The sequence below is a fragment of the Melospiza melodia genome, chromosome 1, assembly GCF_035770615.1.
Source record: "Melospiza melodia melodia isolate bMelMel2 chromosome 1, bMelMel2.pri, whole genome shotgun sequence".
Lineage (NCBI taxonomy): Eukaryota > Metazoa > Chordata > Aves > Passeriformes > Passerellidae > Melospiza > Melospiza melodia.
The window spans coordinates 29,349,529-29,368,846 of record NC_086194.1 but is presented as its reverse complement, the minus strand read 5'-3'; the positions used below and the strand labels follow the sequence as shown (position 1 = coordinate 29,368,846).

Sequence of the window (19,318 nt, the reverse complement as noted above, 5' to 3'; positions counted from 1 at the left end):
CTTAATGCAGAAAATCTACTCATTACTTATGCACTATACTGAAACAGATATGGTTTCTAATTATAAAAATTGGGGCAAATTAGAAATATTTAAGGCAGCCTGCTAAAAAATAAAATTAAAAAAAAGAAACAAATTGTAAATAGACAAAAATCTTACTGTTTTTTTTGACCAGTTTGTTCAATTAACTTTTTGTAATTGCTCTGTGGAAGGAAATTTCACTATAATCTAATGGAGATCTAGTTAACAGGTATAGATGGAAATCTAATTAAGTGTTTAATTTCATACTCACTACTTTCAGTATTTCTGGATTTGTAAAGAGAAAGCCAGAAAAAACTTAGAGACCAATCTCTCTGGCTTCTGTGGAGGTGTACACATCCAAAAGACTGATTTTTAGTTTTTTAACCGCTATTTCCAAAATATATCTCCATTGTCTCACTAAAATGTCAGAGGGACAGCCTATAGGGAATTGTACTGCAGCTATACTAGGTCCTATACAAAAAGCAGTTCTGCTTTCTTCACATTTAGACAAGAGAAATGATGGAAAAGCAGAACTCAAGTTAAAGAAAGAGGAATCTCAGAGTTATCCTGCTAGTCAGCATCAGGACCAGGAAGAGAAAGGTTTTCTTGATTCTCACTGAAATATTGTGAGTTTTCGGTAACAAAATCTTTGTTAATAAAAACTAATAACTAGTTTAGTTAAAGAAGCACCCTGAAAGGTTTAATTTGTTTTGCAATATATCTATTTTTCATTTTAATGCAGTAGCTGATTGTTGCACAGGATCTCAGTATCTGCATTCCTTAGATCAGCTTGGACTATTTGGGAAAAGAAACAAATATTCCATAGCTGTGCAGCATGAATCACTGTACGTTGTGCTTTTCCAAGGATGTTTTCTCAACAGAAATAATTTGGGTGTCTGCTGTGCAGACCAAGTAGTTCCACATGCTAGTTCCATAAAACAAATTTTAAGAACCCACAAAAAACAATTAAAACCAACAAAACCCTGTTTTTTTTAATTACACATCACCAAATTTGCAAGTGGAGATTGATCCATAAAATCTGGATCAATTCAGGGTGGTCTTTGCCAAGACATCATCTCTTTTACAAAGTGTAAATTTCAGAAAGGGATGGCGATTACATGAAAAAAAATCTCAACATTTCAGTAAGACTATTCATTAAACTTCCTTTCATATGCTTTCCTCTTAGCTGGGTTGGTAGAATACATTTCCCTTAGCTATCTGATCTATCTATTGCAAGGGAAAGCTGCTGCTCTTTCTATTCCTGTGTTTTCTTTGCTTTTGAAAATACATCAATTAAAGGAAGCCTAAATATAACTAAGCATTGAATTTCTTTTCTACATTAAAATTATTAAGCGTATGTCCTTATTTTTTGCAACATATTCAGTCCCATTCTTGCTTATATATTATTTTGCCAAGGCCATAGCTTTGGTTTTGATGCTATGGTTCCAGTCCAAATATCAATTGAAGTGATTGAGACTCTACTTTCTATATAGTAGGTACTGAATTATGCTCCAGTAGCCCAGTGGGGAATTAGAAAAGCAATTACTTTTATTAAGAAGCTTAATTCAATGAAAAGACCTTTTCAAGGAACTTAATCTCGATTGACAGCTCATTGTGTCATTAAAAAGTCATGCAGTACTAGGGCATCAGCAAACCAAAGTGTTGCATCTTTGCAAGGGATTTTGTAGTGACTGCTAATGATTTTGTTCTGTTTTTGTGAATTATGCAACTTTCTTGAGTTTATTTAGTGAGTTCAGCTGGGAAAATTGGAAGATTTCTAACTGTAGCATCACTTACTCTTTACTAGGCTTGACAATTATTCTGAATGCCTTTTAGTAAGAAGGTGTTTCTCAAATACATTTTTCTTAGGAATTAATATTAAACACTTATTCAGGTGCATCATTTTTATGCAGATGTAGTATCTATTACTTTGACAAGTTGCTATAGTTTACTTTTCAGCACTGTTTATCTCAGGATCACAAAAACCTTGCTGTCTGCTTCCTGTAAACTGTGTATCATCACTTTTTTAGTTGTTTTGCTGCATTTAATGCCAAATATTACAAAAATAGCAAAACTTCTCTATGGGTCTTACAGATATTGAAAACAAATATCTAAGCCATTGTAATATTTTTCCTAGCTGAGATGTGATTAGTAGGAAAAATGATTTGAGACTTAGAGCATTATAATGTGGGGAATTTCTCTTTGTTCTTATCTTCCATAGTACATTTACTATGTAATATGTACATACAATTTAATTTATAGCTCATTAAACAAACTTTCTATTGCTGTTGCATTTCCAGAACAATTTTTTCTTTTCTCTTTCCCATTATTTAATTTTTTTAAAATATTGCAAGTTAGTATGAGTTAGTATTTGAAAGTGTCCAAGGTCAGGCTGGATGGGGCTTTGAGCAACCTGGTCTTGTGGAAGATGTCCCTGCCCATGGCAGGGGTTTGGAAACAGTTGATCTTTAAGGTCCCTTCCAACCCAAGCCATTCTATGATCTATTATTTTACCTGTATGCATCCATCAGTTTTTCTCTGACCTCTTTATTTAACGTTGTCTTTCTACTCTTTGCATATAGTTCATTGGTTTAATTTTTTTTTTCTTAAAGCAAGGATAAAGTACATTTATATAATAGTAACTAATAAAGATCTCTTAGTTTTCATATATCTAAGATCCCATCTGTAGCCTCTAATGTTGGAAAAAGAAAATCTCACCACCTTTTCATGAATATTCACTAATATGGACTAGTTCCTCCCTGAATGGTGTAATTTAATAACTTCTAATTGACTACATTTGTGACATCTAATTAAAAATTTAAAATATCGTGAAGTGAAGGATTTTAAAACTGTAATTGAGGTATTTTCATTTGCTGTGGTTTTCAGTCTAGTTAAAGCTCAGCATTTTGTCCTAAATTCAGGGCACTTTTTTCCTTAGAAAGGAGAGAAGCAGCTCTTGTGTACTTTTGCTTCTGATATAATTTGCAAATTTGGCCATTCTGGGAATAGACTGATCCCTCACTCTGAGGAAGTAGCTCAGTTATTTAAGAAGTAACTTTGAGCATTTAATGGCTGTATCTGCATACTAAAATTGTTTTGCCGAAAACATTTCTATTTAAAATGGAAATGTGTCATTGCATGGCCAACTTTGTCACAAGTCCTTAGTGGTATCTTGAAAAACCTGCAAAGATCTGAGTCTCTGGAAGGAGCTGTACTCTAGCTGTACAATACCATACTGGACCCTCGCAGGGACAGAGTGTGCAGCATAAGCTGTATTCTTCTCAAATTCTTCTCTCCTGTCTCTTTTCAAGTGCTTCATGCCAAGTATTATCTCTCTTAGTGCTTTCAGTCTCAAAGAGACCTTGCACTGGCTCTTTGTAAATTGCAATCCTTATTCTTTTGTGGAAGTGACCCAAATTGTCCCTGCTTCCCACTGTGTGCATGTGAGTCAGCTGACAGACCAGGCAGAATAGGTAACTGCTTCACCTATGCTGAAACCTTTTTCCCAGCCAAATTGCTAAACTAACTGTCTCTTATCTGCTTGGCCACTGGATTTCATAAAGTTTACAAGAATTTGTCATCCTGGAGATTTCTCCCCATCCTAGGGAAATATTATGAAGAAGCATGGATGCATTTATAACAGCACAAGCTATTTTAAGCTTTTCTACTAAAATCCAGTGAGGCTTATTTTAAATGTTGTTGTATCATAAAATAATAGAAAGGAAAGGGATTGGAAGAGACTAAAGATTTTCTAGTTCCAAGGCCCTCTGCTTTAGGCAGGGACACTTCTCACTAGGCCAGGTTGCTCAAAGCACCATCCAGCCTGGCCATGAACACAGCCAGGGCTGGGACACCCATACCTTTCTGGGCAACCCATTCCAGTGCCTCATCACCCTCCCATTAACAAATTTCTTCCTAGGATCTAATCTAAATTTCCCCTCTTTCAATTTTTACCCCTTTCTCCTTGTTCCATCAGTGCAGTTCCTGACTAGAAGTCTTTCTGTATCTTCCCTGTAGGCTCCATAAGGATTCTGGAAAGTTGATAGGAGGTATCCATGCAATCTTCTCTTCTCCAGGCTGAACAGTCCCAGCTTTCTCAGCCTGAAATATGTCTTAGTTTTCTAGCAGTAAAATCAGCTTTGCATTAAATATTCCATCATCTTTGTTAAAAGCTGAAAGTTATTTTAAAAGCAGAGTACCATTTGGGCAAGACCTGAATTTAGAGTCATCTCAAAAAATAAATTGAGTTTTAGCTTTATTATGACCATCACAGAATTAAAAACCAAACAAAAACAAACAAACCAAATACAATAAAACAGGAGATTGTTGAACTTTGACAATTGCAAGATGTGTGTCTACTTTGTGAGTGTAGTAAGGAGCTGGAGCAGTCCCTGTATATCTTACTCCAGAAGTCCATACACCATAGCAATTCTGATGGTTGCACTATTTGGAATTGTTGAACAAGATGATTTCTCTCTTTCCCCTCCACCAGTCCTACTTCCCTCAGTATCTATGTTAGGTGGAGCCTCCTGCAGAAGAATCAGGGATCAATCAATAAAGAGTAGAAGTGGTGCATAATGTCTGAAATTCCAACTCACAAGTGCTAAAACACTGCACCAAGAATAACTGTATGCAGGTGGATGACTATTCATGCATATGCAAATGCACAATATCAAGGAGATAGCTTCCAGATAATAAGCCTGAATATATAAGTGATAGAAATTAGCACAATTTTCAGCATCAGGATTGGGTTTTGTTCTGAAAGGGGCTGTACATGTTTATTCATATTAGCAGACAGACAGAAGTAATTCCATTCAAGACAGTTTTGAAAATAAGGGCTAATCAAAGTGTTTGTTATACATTGAAACAGACTCAGCATTGCAAAGCTATTGAAACTAAAATATTATAAAAACTCTTAAAGCAATTAAAGAAAACAGAAGAAGCATTAAATTAGTTGGTATACTCAAAATCTGAGTGCAAAAAAATTAGCCTACGAAGTTTAACTAAAGAAGTAGAAAATGGATGCATTGTATTTAGTGTTTGGTTTCCTGATTTTGGTTTCATTTAGGTTTTAGAAGCAAACATTTCCTATGTTCCTACAGCTATAATGCTGTAGTTAATATAAGCCAGGGGAATGTAGACAGTTCCATGGACTCATTTTATGTTAGAAATCAAACCAAATTTGCTACTCCATTGTTCTGGCACTCCATAAATATTCACATCAGAGAAACTCCTTGCTCCAGATAATTTCAGTCTAGGGAAGTAAAACATATATAAGTGGTTAAAAGACTTGCTGTAAAATAGTTTAAATGACTGATTAGATTATCTAGGCAAACACTTAATATCAAGTTCCACATACGAGGTTCTTGCATCTTACTGTTTAATGCTAAATTCAATATGTTGCTTATCTTTAAAGCTTAGAAACTGGTGTTGCACATATTCACATATCCAAAATGGCTCTAGTCTTCATGGTTGAGACATCATGGTAATTTATGGAAAAGCTGAACTAGTGTCAAAAGCAAATTCAAAGCATAGTCAGTGATCTAATAGACATTTCAGGGCATCTCCAACAGGTATTCATATAAAGTGTCATCAATTCTTTTTTAAAATTTGTCAGGACTATAAGAAAGCGACAAGATCAAAAATAGAAGAAGTTGTTTCAAACATTTTCTGAAGGGGTTCAAAGTCCTCTCCCCAGTCTGATAGAATTTTAACATTCAATCTGTTTTTGGTGGAATCTGTCTCTGTCACTTCTTTTGATTTAAAGAAATTTTATTGTATCAAAATTCAGTTCATCACATGGCTTTATAGACCCCCTAGGTGGAAGAGCATCCTGAAATCCAGAAGAAGCAGAAGGTGGAATCAAGTTCTTGGCCCTCAGTAGGAGTATCAGTACAGTACCGTTCTTGTGCTTTGTCTGAGACACCTTTTCTGTATTGGTTGGCATTCACAGGTAGTGAGGATGATGAATCATCTTCCTGTGAAGGAAGATTTGCAGATTTGTGAGGCTTCAGGAAGAGAAATCTGAGCTAGGCCACTCAGGTCATGTACCTAACCAGTGGGCAACCCTGGGCAATGTGCTCTTGGTGATGCTGATTGAGGCAGGAGGGTACAACCAGATGACCTCCAGAGCTGCCTTCCAACCTCAACCATTCTGAGATTCTGCTAAGTTTTTGAAACATTACCTCTTTGACTTCTGGCATTATTTCTGAGTGAAAAATCAATTTCCCAGTGGTTTGTATAGACTTTGATTGAGTATTTACAGTGGGAATGATTGAAATGTGTATTATATTTAGTCTCCTGAAGGGGATATGAAAGAAAATGGCCCACTGGTGGCCTAGGCATTGATCTATGAAGTATCAACAAAAATAAGAAATTTGTGGACATCTTTGAAAGTAGAAATTTCGTTACATGGCGATTGTTTTTCTTTCTGACTGAATACATGAGGTTTGTTATGTTAAAGGAAAATTTTAAAAATGCAGTCTTAAATCACAGTGCTGATTTTACATGCGTAGATCTTGGATGTCAACATCAAATAATGGACCAACTGAGGAACCAGAGCAGACAGCAAAATTATCTAGGCTGTCTACTAACCACTGACTGTTCTGCTCACAGGATCCTGCTGCTCTCAAAAACCAGTTCCCTTGTTTTCATCCTATTTACATGGAGTAAATCTTCAATAATCTATGTTGATATCTGCGACAGTACAACTAAAAGAGAACTTAGATTTTAACATCTTGCAAAACAAAATACAAAGGCAAAAACACATTGATAAATTTCTAAAATTTTGCCTGGAAGCCATATGTGAATATGTTCTCAGAAAAGTGAGTAGAATGAGGTTTTTGTTACAAATATGTTCAAAATAATAAAAGACACAAGCATTTTAATGGTAGAGAAAAGTAATGAGACTAGAAATTTTATTAACTTTTAACAAAACATGTATATAAAACCAAGTTACTTGAAGTATCTGTAACATTGATTTGCGTATTACATTTAAATACTTTAAAACATATCAGTGAGCAAAGACAGCAGCCTCAAGTACATAAAAGTAAAATTCTTTAGGGGTCTACTTATTTTAGATGTAACAAAATATCCTTTATTACTTTGTTATAAAATATGTTGTTCAACTGCTTTAAATAGATCCCTGACATTTCAGCAAAACAAAACTCAGATGATGAAAAGGAAAATCCTACATTCCACCACAAACTATGTAAGAATCTGAGATTTAAGACCTATATGTAGAGTAGGTGCTAAGTAGTCCTGCTTGCCACTATTGTTTTCTCTTCTTTTCTGATTGCCTTGAATCCAACAAAAGTTTTTCTTGAAGACTGCTGGTGGCTTCCTTGTTACCAGCTTGAAGAAAAAGTACTCCTATTTTTTTTTCCCTTGTTCAGCCCACCTCTTCTGCTTTCCTTACTTAAATTTCTCTGATACAAGCCATTTTTGGAGATGCTTTTCCAAATTCATTCCATCAGCCCTCTGGAAAACCTTTCTTTTAAAGTAATTAAATGTAATTAGTTCTATCATCTCTTACTAATTTTTTTCAATTTCCTTTTAGAGATAATTCTTCTGAACTATTTCTAATTTATTTCAGCTTTTGAGTTCTGTTCATTTTCAGCCATAATAACTCTTGAATATGTAGAACAATATTACCCAAACCCTAAGTCTTGATGCTGATTGTGTTGTTAATTGTTCTCACCAGTTAGGTACACTCATGCTAAAATAGTTTGATATATAACTCTAGTTTACTAACATAGTATATTTCCTAGCTGTTGTTTTTTGCAAAAAAACTTTTTCTTCTAAACACATTTAATGAAAATGCAAATGAAGTAGGGCTAATTAGTTAGGTCTGACTAGTTAGAAATACAAATTTTGAATTATTTTAGTTCACTTGATAGTTTTATGACAAGTTATACTCAAATATTGTGAATGACAGGCACATGTGTACTTTTTAATTTCAACCCTATTTTAAAATAATTTATTATAATTCTTGTTCTTTTTCTGATGCTGAATTTTTATAGGTTGCTTTTTTAAGTTGAGGAAAATTGTAATACCATTAGATTGCTATATGGCCGTTTCCTTTCTGCTCTTTCTTTATGCTGCATCAACCCGGAAGATGTTGCCATTTTCTTTTCTGGTCTACACTAAATGCTTTTCATTTTCATGTTTCAAGTTTCTCGATTGAATTAAACCCATTTTTGTCTTCATTACTGATTCATTAGTTCTTTAGTCAGCTATGTTTGTACTGATACTTATTTAACTATAATCCACAGAAGTTCTATATTGCCTCTGTGGCAGACATACATTCTATGTTACCTCTGTCAATTCATGAATCTAGTAAAAGTAGCTATGCTAACTTCTGTCTTTCTCATCAGAAATGATGCAAGGAGATGAATATTATAAATTCTTCTACGTATTTATTTTTTAAGACATGACATCCCACTGCTGGCTTTTCATTAATCCATCTGTGCGAAGCACATGTGCATGCATGATATTTAACATAACCAACGTGAGCAAAGCAAAATCTAGAGGAAATTTATAAAACAGAGGAATAAAAAATCTAGGCTCAGGAGTCCCTCAATATCTTTAATTTTGTATTTTACTGACAGGAATGACCTCTGCACTAGATGATTACTGTGAATGAACCAAAGTTTAATAATTCTGTCCATCAGTTCTTTTAACAATTACAGGGAATATATTATGCCTCAATTGTTCTTGAACTAAGTTTAAACTATAACAAAAAGCCTTCCTGTAACAATTACATTGGTCATTGAGTGTTAAATAGGGATTCTACCATATGCGTTAAAATTCAACAAATGTTTAAGGACATGTTCTATCTTTTCACACAGTTAAGACAGTTCAGTAAACATACATGTGGTAATTAATCTTAAAACCATAATTTAAAATTAAATGCATATTTGCGATATATAAATAAATATATCTTTTTTGATGTCTGCTAGCCATATGCTTCTTTTTTATATCCTGCATATATATAGAATGAAATGTAGTGAAAATTATATGCATATTACTCTTCTAATGCTACATACAGAAGCAGACAGTAAGCACATTTTGGACCATACCTCCTGCCTTGGTTAGGTACTATATTTGTATAGAGCTCAGTAGTCTTTATATTTTAGTGTTTCAGAATGAGTGAGGTGTTAGACATCTGCATCTTAAGTAATCTTTAACTAAATAATATCTTGTCAGACTGAGCAAACATCTCTCATTTAGTATGGCTAAGGGCTCATTCCTGCATCCAGTTAAAACAAACAGTATCTTTCATGTGGATTTTAGAAGCTTGTCAACCCATTGCCCCATTATATCTCTGAAAATGCTCCCACTGACCTAAGGTTTGGCCAAGGTCCCTCTTTGAAGTAGGAACACAGAGGGAAAAAAACCCAACTGTGCATGGAAGGTAAAGATGAGAATAAGTTGTGAGGGAAAAAAAGGTTTCAATTCACTGAAAGGTTCTCTACTCTACTGCCTTTGTCCTTACTTCTTTTGTACTTGTAATTTCTTCTTTTAATGCACTAGAGATAATATTATGAAACCAGAGCTCAGACAAACCCATTAGAAACTTGAGCACTGCTACACCTATATGTCAATGTGTATAACCACTAGGGTTGTCCAGCCTGGATTTGGGGACATCTAACAGTAGCCCATGGAATTAAATGAATGAGGCATTTAACAAGAAGGCAGGGATGTGCTCTTCAGAGTTAGGCATGGGGGGAAGACATGGGGTTATGGGCATAAGTGGAAATGAGAGATTCAGGCTTGATATATGAAAAACCAACTTCACCATGAGGATGCTCCTGCACTAATCACATTGCCCACAGAAGTTATAATGTCTCCATCTTTTGGATTCAGCCCCTTAGCCTGATCTGATTTCATCCTGAGATGTCCTAAGAGTCTTTTCAGCCAGAATTATTCCATGACACATTATTCAAGGTGTGATCTATAAAATACTGGTTGGAGGGGGCTAATAACACCCCTAGTTACTGCCTGGTATGGCACTGGCTTTCTTCTCTGCCAGGACTCAATGCTCATGCTCAGCTTGCTGTCTGACAAAACTCTTGGGGCTTTTTCAAAAGAGTTGGTCTCCAGCCAGGCCCCATCACTGAGCGTTTTTATTTCCCTAGTGCAGGGAAATGCAGCGTTTTTATTTCCCTTTGCATTTCACAAGGTTCCTGTCAGACCTTTCCTCCAGCATGTCTCAGTCCCTCTGGATGGCAGTCCTACCCTTGGCAGGGGTTAATCAGTCTTCTCACTGGCAGACTTTAAGAACAAGGACTCCTCTGTGTCCTTCAGGTCTCTGATAAAGATGTAAGGACATATCCTTTATCCTTAAAGATATAAAGATATATTCCTAGGTAATGACACTTCCTATTGGCATTGAGATAGACTACAGCCCATTAACCAATATCCTCTTAGCCCAGCCGTCCAACCAGTTGCACATGCATCTAGTTTCCACCAATCCAGTCTGTTATGTCCCAACTTGGACAGGAGACTGTTGTGAAAATAAGCATAGAAAGCCTTGCAAAAGCCAAGATAAGTACCATCCACTGGTACTTCCATTTTTCTCTCATCCATATATTCAGTCAGTTCATCACAGAGGACAGTCAAATGGAACAGGCTAGATTTACCCTTAGTAAATTCATGTAGATTGTTCCCACGCATCCTGCTGTCCTTCATATGACTCAGAATGTATTCCAAGAGGAGTCAGCCTAGGATTCTCCCAGGGCAGAAGTAAGACTGACTGATCTGTAGCACTTGGATCAAGCAAATAATCTTGTATGCCAGTGTTAATTCAGCAGGTCTGAATTTAGATGCTTTCAGTCTTAAATCTTAATTGCATTAATGAAAGAATAGCTAAAGGTTCTGTTAGAGTATCTGGTATACTAGATAACAAGCCCAGAAAAATAGTTCAGCAGATTAATGTAATTTCCTCTAGTTTCTCAACAGTCCTTGAGTTTCTCAAGTACAAATGTATGCTCTGTGGCTTATTTTCTTTCAGCTACCCTAGCTTTTATACACACACACACATACACAGACACATATATGTGAATATATATACACATGTAGAATATCAGTAATATGAGTGATAGATCACCTCCAAATGCATCTGGGTATTTTGAGTATTTCACAAAAATTTTTCCCATCCCAACTTTGTCAGTAGGTATAGGTATATTACTGTGTAAATAAGTATATGGGTCTAGTGGACTATACATACTATTCTATGGTATATCGTTATCACTACAATAATTAATGTAAAGCGATACCAGCATAATCTGTGAAAGGTCTTGTTTCTGATGAAATGGTTTGATTCCTTTGGATCCCTATTACTGATTGCTTGTCTGAATTTTCTGTTTCTGGGAGGGAGCAATGTAGTCTACTCTATATTGACATTTTCTGATGAAAACACATGAAGTATAGAATTACTGTGAAGAAAGTTTTTTTTTTTTCCATTTAATTCCATTTACTCCACAAAACTCTTCATATAGTGTAAAAATGTTCTAAGGTAGATGAATCAAATTTTGATAAGATTTATCTTTTCTTTAAGAAATGTGATGAACTACATTTATTTCTTAAAACCATATATTCAGAAAAATACTTTATATATAGCTTGCTGTTACCTTAGCTGATTTTACATGGAGTCAGACTACTTTTCAATAGTTTTCACCTGTGATGTAGAGTAATGCCACCACTGAAGTCAGCTTTATTAGCCTGAATTCTGTTTATTTCAAAACTACTAATATACTATAACTGCAGATGACTGTTGCAGTGTATGAAAAGCAAATAAAAGATATTGGAAACCGAGAATAATTTTTCTGTTAGGATTCTTGAGTTAGGTTCTTTATTCTTTCATGAATCATATGAAAATGTAGGGCTCCAAGTTCATCATAGTTTTATTAAATGAGCAACTTAAAGTCACGCTTAGCAACAAAATTCATTTAAATATCCAAACACAGATCTATGTATATAGTATAATAAATTTAATACTTAAAATTCTGGCTATGGCTTCTAGACATCTGTTATTTTCTTTGCTGTGAGGGAGTGAGCTGTTAACAGACAAACTCTTCGCATATTTTAATCTGCTTATGGTAGTAGCTTGATTAAAGGAGGGGAGGACAGGAGCACATACAGTTTGGGCAGCATCCTGCTTCTGGAACAGGAGGATGGAGCTTTGTATTGAAACCAGAACAAAGATGCTTATGCAAATGTGCTAATGCACAAAGGCTGCCACTGAGCTCTGTGCTGAGGAAGCCCTTAGCCACAAACCATAACCCATCTATCCCCATCCTCTACCTGTCCTCAAAACAGCACATACTACAACAATTTTTCTAAAACTAGGCATATGGATGGCAATCTCCTAAGTGGAAAAAAGAATCTTAATGTTAGAGTCCTTCAGTTTGACATCTTTTACATTGATCTTTCACAGCTCAGCTGTACTGAGTTGGCTTGCACCTGTGTGAGGGTTGTTGCTTTCCTAGCACAAATGAAATGTTTAATGAAGGGGTTAAGTTTTCTTCCTGTGTCATAAGACCTCCAAATTTGTCTTTGGAGTTTTAAAGCTACAAGGGTCAATGGAGTTGTCATTCCAAACTGCAAATGAACTTTTGGGACATTTGCCATTTCAATAGGAACTGAAGTTGGACCCTGTTTTAATACACAGTAGAAGAGAACAGTAAAGGCCTAGGTTAAGTGAATATATGGAAATTCTGCACAATATAAGAAAATGTATTTTTAATTAGGATCACATTTTTGCAGCAATTTTTATTTTTTATGTGACCATGTGTAACTGAGAGTGCTTCAAAGCAATTTTTAAGGCAATATCATGATTCAAAACCTGCCCTCTGCCCCATACCATGAGATGTAACATTTTATTGCAAGGCCTATAAAAATTTTGTGTTGCACTGGAATGATTTACCACAATTGAGTAACTACTCACTGTATTTCAGTGTTTTGATCCATATTTAGTAACTTGAGGCTCAAATATACTGGGACTGAATTCCTCCCCTGGGAGAAAAATAATCTCTTGAAATCAGTGTTTTAAAGGGAAAGCAATAGATTAGACACAGGGAACTAAAGGCAAGTACTTGGCATGTGCAACTGTGAAGCTGGCATTTGGAAGGATATTTATAAGGTTGACTACTGGATGCCAATTGAAAGGCTAATAGGTATGATACTATGCATCCGAGAACATATTTTTCCAAAGTTACAAAAAAGTTGTTGTTTTTTTTGGTTTTATGAAAATATGAAGAGAATTGAATGGATTATTTAGAATACAATCAGAGTTCATTTAAGACAATCAAAACCACATCAAAGTGAAATTTTAGTTATGAATGCCTTTTTATCACTGAGTATATAGTGTAAATATGTACTTATGGCATTATATAACATGAAGTTACATTTTACTTATACACAGGAAGCTCATCTAAATTTTTGAACTCTTTTGTTAAACAAAAAGTTGGGAGTGTCAACGAGTTTTGGAAATATGCTAATTCAAAACACTTTAATGGTGGTGTGGAGAAGCTAATTTACAGAGAGCTGGTACCATTTATGCTGAGGAAACCATGTTCAGTGCTCTAGGTGAATTAAGGAATTCTTTAAGAAACCTCCCTATAAACAAAATCAGGCTGGCATGGTTTTGCATGGTTCCTAAAATAAAGAGGGTCCGAGAATTGCTAGAATATGTGTCTTATGAAAATTAAACTCTTTAAATGAACATTTTGGAAAGGAAGAATGGATACATGTACAAAAGAAACCAAAACATGCTGGTAAATACTTTTTATTTTCAAACTTCAATTGATTTATTATATTAAATTATTAGCAATATACTAAATATCATCTACGTTGCCTACAACATCTTTCAAAGCTAGTCTTTTCGTGCCATATATCAACAAAGCGAATATAAGTAGAAATGAATGTCATTATAATTAAACATAGAATCAGGTTCCCAGCTTAAGTTCTGAGGCTTATGTGACCACTCAAGACTTGGTGAAGACAGAAGCTGGTAGTGCACAGAAATCTCTCATTAAACACACTGGGAACCTGTCAGTGAAAGTTTGATCAGCTCCCTAGTTCTGTGAATTGCTAAATGGTAGGCACTGGCACAAGGACGTTAATTTCCATGACATAGATATTCTGGTCCCTCATTTTTTCTTTCTGAGTAAATCTGCAAATTCTTACAGGCCCTAGCAGGGCTGTTGCTACCCTCAGAGAGGTTCCGATACAGGTGCGGGAGGAAAGCGGGGCTGAGCCAAGGTTCCCCGGCCGGGCACGGCGGGCTGCTGCTGAGGCGGCTGCCGGGCCGGCCTTGCCGGGGCACGGCGCTGCCGAGGACCGGACGGTGCCGTGGCAGGAGGGCGCAGTCTCTCCCGGCTCCCTGAGCCGCGGGCTCCGGCGGCGCAGTGCCCGCGCACCTGCGTGGGAGCCGCTCCGCGGCCGCCGCCTTTTCCCGGCGCCTTTCCCCGCGGCAGCTCCGGCCGGGCAGGTGGGAGCGGGCGGGCCGCGCTCGGCCCTCCGTGCCCGCGCCCGCTGCCACAGCCCCGCCAGCTCGCAGCGGGAAGGGCGACCGGCAGCCCTGGGCGGTCGCCACCGGCGGGGAGAGCCTGTAAACTTTGGGTAAGTGTTGCACGGGCTTAGCGCCTCTCGGCGCGGGGCGGCGGGCGGAGAAAGGGGAGCGGAGCTTTGCGGAGCGCTGCGCGGGTCTTGCCGCACCGCTGCTCCGGCGCGGAGCGGGCGCGCAGTCGGCGGGCGACGCCCGGGGGATGCGGGCGCTGGACAACAGGTACGGCAGCTGCGCGGGGGCGGGAGGGGCTGCGGAGGGGGTGTCTCTGCGTGTGTGTGTGTGTATGTATGTGTGTGAGTGTGTGTGTGTGTGTCGCTTCTCCCCTCCCCCTGCCGCCCGGCCGGGAAGGGGGTGGGAGATGTGCTGGCGCACCGCCGCTTAAAACCGCGCCGCCCGGAGGCGCCTGCCCGTTCCCGAGAGGAGGGAGGGCGGCTGCCGGCTCCGCGCTGTGCCGCGGAGGGCGGCGAGAAGCGGGGCCGAGGGCGGCGGTGACCCCGCGGGGCCGGGCCGGGCGCGCTGGGCTGCGGCAGCCGGCGGCGGGGCGGGGCGGGGGGCTGAGGGCGGCGGTGTCGCCGCCGCGGCTGGCGGTGGCCCGGCTGGATGGCCGGTCCCGCGGCTGCCCAGGGCGCCGGGCTCTCTCGCATCCCGGGGCCGAGCGCTCCCTCCGCCCGCATCGCACTGCAGTAAGTTCGCGAGTCGCTGGGCGGCCGGAGCGCCGGGAGCCGCGGAACTGGGGGGGCCGCGATGCGCGGCTGCGTGTCTGGGCGTAGCGGAGGGGCTCAGCTGAAAGTTGTAGCTTACCGCGGTGTGTTGGATTTGTCACGACACGTCGCGTTGGTTTCTAGTTACTGCCAATTTGCCTCGTCGACCTATATATCACTTTGCTCTACCTCAGTCAGTGTCCTGATGCTGCCCCTGATAGCCGGGTTCACAGCGGTGAAGTGCTGAGGCATCCAGGGGAGATGCGAACACAGCGAGGGCAGGAAACAAAAGATGCAGATACAAACTTAGGCTTTAAAGGCTGTTCTTCTTAAACTTTACGCGTTGATGTTACGAGCTCATTGTTGTGTTTTGGGTTTGTTTTGTTTTGGTGGTTTTTGTTTGCTTGTTTTGTGGCCCAGTGTTGTTCTGATTCTTTTTTAAGAACAGTTTTATTTATCAGAGGTGAATGTAATTACATTTTTCATTGTGAGCGTCCTGTTTTGGGGATGGATTAAAGGTTTTCTCATCAGATTACTGTATCGTAGGTATTGTTTTTCTGGTAAACAAGCAGATTGTAGGGTCTTCAGTTCTTCATTGCTTGACTGTTTTTCTACAAATTTGGGTAGAACTTTATTAATTTTCAAGAGCAGTTTTGTCTGGTTGATATGAGGTTAGAAAAAAAAAAGGAAAACTTATAAAACCCTATCATAAAATAAAAAAAGGCAATGCAACAGGATGGGGAAAACCAGTAATTGTAGCAGGAGATCTAGTCTTTTAAGTTTTTATAAAAGCTACTCGACATTTCCTACTCCCATTTAGGTTAAATGACCTAATGTAGCAGGGTAATAGTTTTTCTTTGCACTTGAACGGTATGATGCACGTATTTAGAAAGTCATTATGTGTCCGGGAAAAAAATCCATAGCAAGAACCTAATATGCATTCCCAAATGACTGGACTTGTGCTATGCTTTATGGATAACATGACAGGAAATAAGTCCCTTGCATCTCCCCAAAGTGTTAATCCAGTATTACTCAGAGCCTGAAATGTCTATCTAGTACAGAAGGAAAACAAGCATCAAGAAACGTGGGGAATCACAAAGCAGCACTTTCCTCCAGGGGCTTCCCTTGTCTCTTGTTCATTTGTCGAGGTAGAAGGACTTTGTTGTTTAGCATGGCAGGGAAGACCTGGAACAATGGTCCAACAATCTGAAATGTTTGTGGAGCGATATGTTTTACACTGTGAATTCCAAATATTTAGGTACAATTGTTAATCTGATTTAGGGGCCTGCAAATATCAGACATTGCTGTTCTTAGGCAGGTTTAGGAAAACCCTCCTTTCTTACACTTTTTAAGGAAGAAGTGTATATGAATAGTTACGTACCAGCTGAAATCATCTTCTCTGAACACCTATAGGTGTCTTGAACAATATTCAGTAGCAATGCATGAATGAACAGATATATTTTAAGACTTCATACAGTATGAAAATAATAAAGTTATTTGTTTTAAAGAGCACTAGGTATTAGGCTTTTACTTATAAGGAGGTTCTGCGCTCTTTCTGCTCTGGAACTGTCATTTAGGTGTCACTATAGGATGCGTCTAGGTACCTTTTGCCTGTGGAATGAGATCACTGAACAGGAATAATAAGAGAGTTGTAGGAAACCTGTTAGAGCAGCATTTTGATAAAACAGAGTATAAATAGCTCATTTGGGAGTAAAGGTAGTGATAGGTTAACGCTGGAAAACTTCAGTTGCCTGGCTGGGTAGTTGGACTGGGCTTCTTTTGTGTGTGCGTGTCAGCAGCACTGAGTTCTTGTGAGTGGCACATATAGAATGAAAGATAATAGCTTAAAGTCATGCATTGTATTTAGTGTAATAAAAACTAACAGCATATAGCATAGAATCATGGAATATCTCAAGTGATCTATGAAGATCATTGATTCCAACTCCCTGCTCCTCATAGGACTAACTAAAACTAAACTGTGACTAAGAGCATCGTCCAGATGCTCCTTGAGTATGGATAGTACATGATCTTTCATTCTCTTTGAATTGCTATGACCTTTATTAGATCATAAGCCTTCTGCATACAATTTTAACAAGTCTCTTTAAGGTCTCGATGAGAAGTGGATGATGAAACATTTTCATCTGTATGTGGAATTATGGAGGAGTGGTGACAATTAGAAGGGAGTGGGTTACAGAAACAATTGGTCTTGTTCTGTGGTTTGGTGTGCTGGATCGAGTGGATTTCAGACAGAATTCTTCCTGTGGAAAGGAGAAGCTACTTGTGAAAGATGTTTATGTTTATTTTTAAGTTATGATAAAGTTCTCCCAGTCAAATCTGAGAGACATCAATACCGTGAAGTGCTGTGGAAGGAAAAGGATGCTGGCCTCCTGAAAGCTCCCTACAGCTTGTTCCTTTCAAGTAAAGTTTGCAGCCTGCTCCAGGAATTCCCACCGAGCTTTGCATTACTTTCTAAAGTGGAAAAGATATCAAGAATATGGACTACACCTTGCTCTGGATGTAATTCCCAATTTCTTTGACACTTGTGTAGATTAGGTTCCAGGTGTTACTCTGAAGAATTATAACATGTCACAGCTAGTTTAATCAATAGAAATTGGTATAAAAGGTTAGAAACAAACATTTTATGACAAGAATTCCGTGTAAAGACCCTCTTGACCTTCCGCTGTGAGTTTCTTCAGTCAGTTTTTTGTTTCCTGTAGCACTTACAAAATAATTAGTAACAGTAATAGAAGACCTAAGACAACTACTTGTATATAATTTCAGTTTTTCATAACAGTACTTCATTAATAATTTTCTCTCCAGAGACTTCTTTTATAGCTAAACTAGCAAATTGACAGTACTGGAAAGATGAAGAAGTGACATGCTGGGTCCCACTGAGAAGAGTTTGATGTTTGTAGTTATTTTTAATACCTTGCCTAAAAGAGTGAAAAAAAATTAAAGATTTGGGCTTTGAAACTGATATCTTGATTTTGTCAACCTGACCTAGTTTTCAGTGCACTAATAATGCTCTTGCTATGGATAAAAATGATCTTATGCAGGTAAAGTATTTAGGCTAATTCAGGAAGTTGAGAAATAAATATTTATTTAGTTGGAATTGAGACGAGTAGCTGTCCCCAAACACCCTGTAAAACAGCTTTATGCAATGTAGAACACATTTTCTTTTTTAATTGTTTCTGAAGAAAATAAGACTTCTCTGAATAATGTTTGCAGTAGTTTAGCCCTGAAGGGATATAGTTAGTTTGCCACAAGTTTAAAAGCTTAACAAATGTAAGTATTTGGAGGCTGTTAAATTATTTCTTGTCCTACCCCTTAATACATGTTTGGAATGTAAGTGTACAACTCTGGCACTATTGTTTTGCCTAAACAATTTTTTAAAAAGTAAATAAAGAGAAGCAGAGTTGTAGACATGTTTGTCAGTTCAGTGTTCATAATTAGACTTCCAATTCTGGGGACCAATTGGCTTTTTATTTTTAGATGTTTGTTATTTACTGTAGTAAATCATGACTAAAATGAACTCTAGATACTTCTTTCTTCTTTGTTAAGGATTTTAGGAATGACTTTTCTTATGGTATCAGAAATATTTAGTGGCACACAAATGCCATGAGTGACTTACTTATCTTTAGGTTGATTTTCAGCCACATTTTGATTACTTGGTTTGAAAATGTTAAGGGTTTTTTTTGATTAGACATTTAATGAGATGCCTAGTGCTCAGTAGTTGAACTAAGAAGCTCACTCTAGTTCTTGCAATAGTAACAATTTCAAGAGATATAGTGAAAATTTTCACAAAAGTTTATGTTTCTGCATCCAAATCTGTGAGTTTTCTGCTGTGATATGCTGCTTTGCTTGCCTTTTGGGTTGCCTTGTGGTTATTATGAAGCATTCCCATGTGTTGTTGGTTTAGTTGGGCAATAGGGAAAACTCACAGAGTTAATAGAAATTTCTTTTCTCCTTTGTCCTTTAGAGCATTTTGTGTAAAGTAAAAGCAATGAGTCAAATTCGTTCTCTTTGG

General features: G+C 38.0%; 1 protein-coding gene across 6 annotated transcripts in view; it reads left to right on the top strand.

Annotated features, from left to right (window-relative positions):
• The window catches only part of DGKB (diacylglycerol kinase beta), a 377,865-nt gene that overhangs the window by 33,308 nt on the left and 325,239 nt on the right, over positions 1-19,318 (top strand). For 4 of the 6 annotated variants that reach the window (XM_063152375.1, XM_063152358.1, XM_063152367.1 and 1 more), the window contains exon 1: positions 15,171-15,273. The exons of 1 other annotated variant lie outside the window; for it this stretch is intronic. The gene's annotated coding sequence lies outside the window, so the exon portion shown is untranslated. Of the gene's footprint in view, positions 1-14,565; positions 14,644-15,170; positions 15,274-19,318 lie in introns of those variants that run through there. One more of the 6 variants, XM_063152337.1, reaches the window with a different exon arrangement.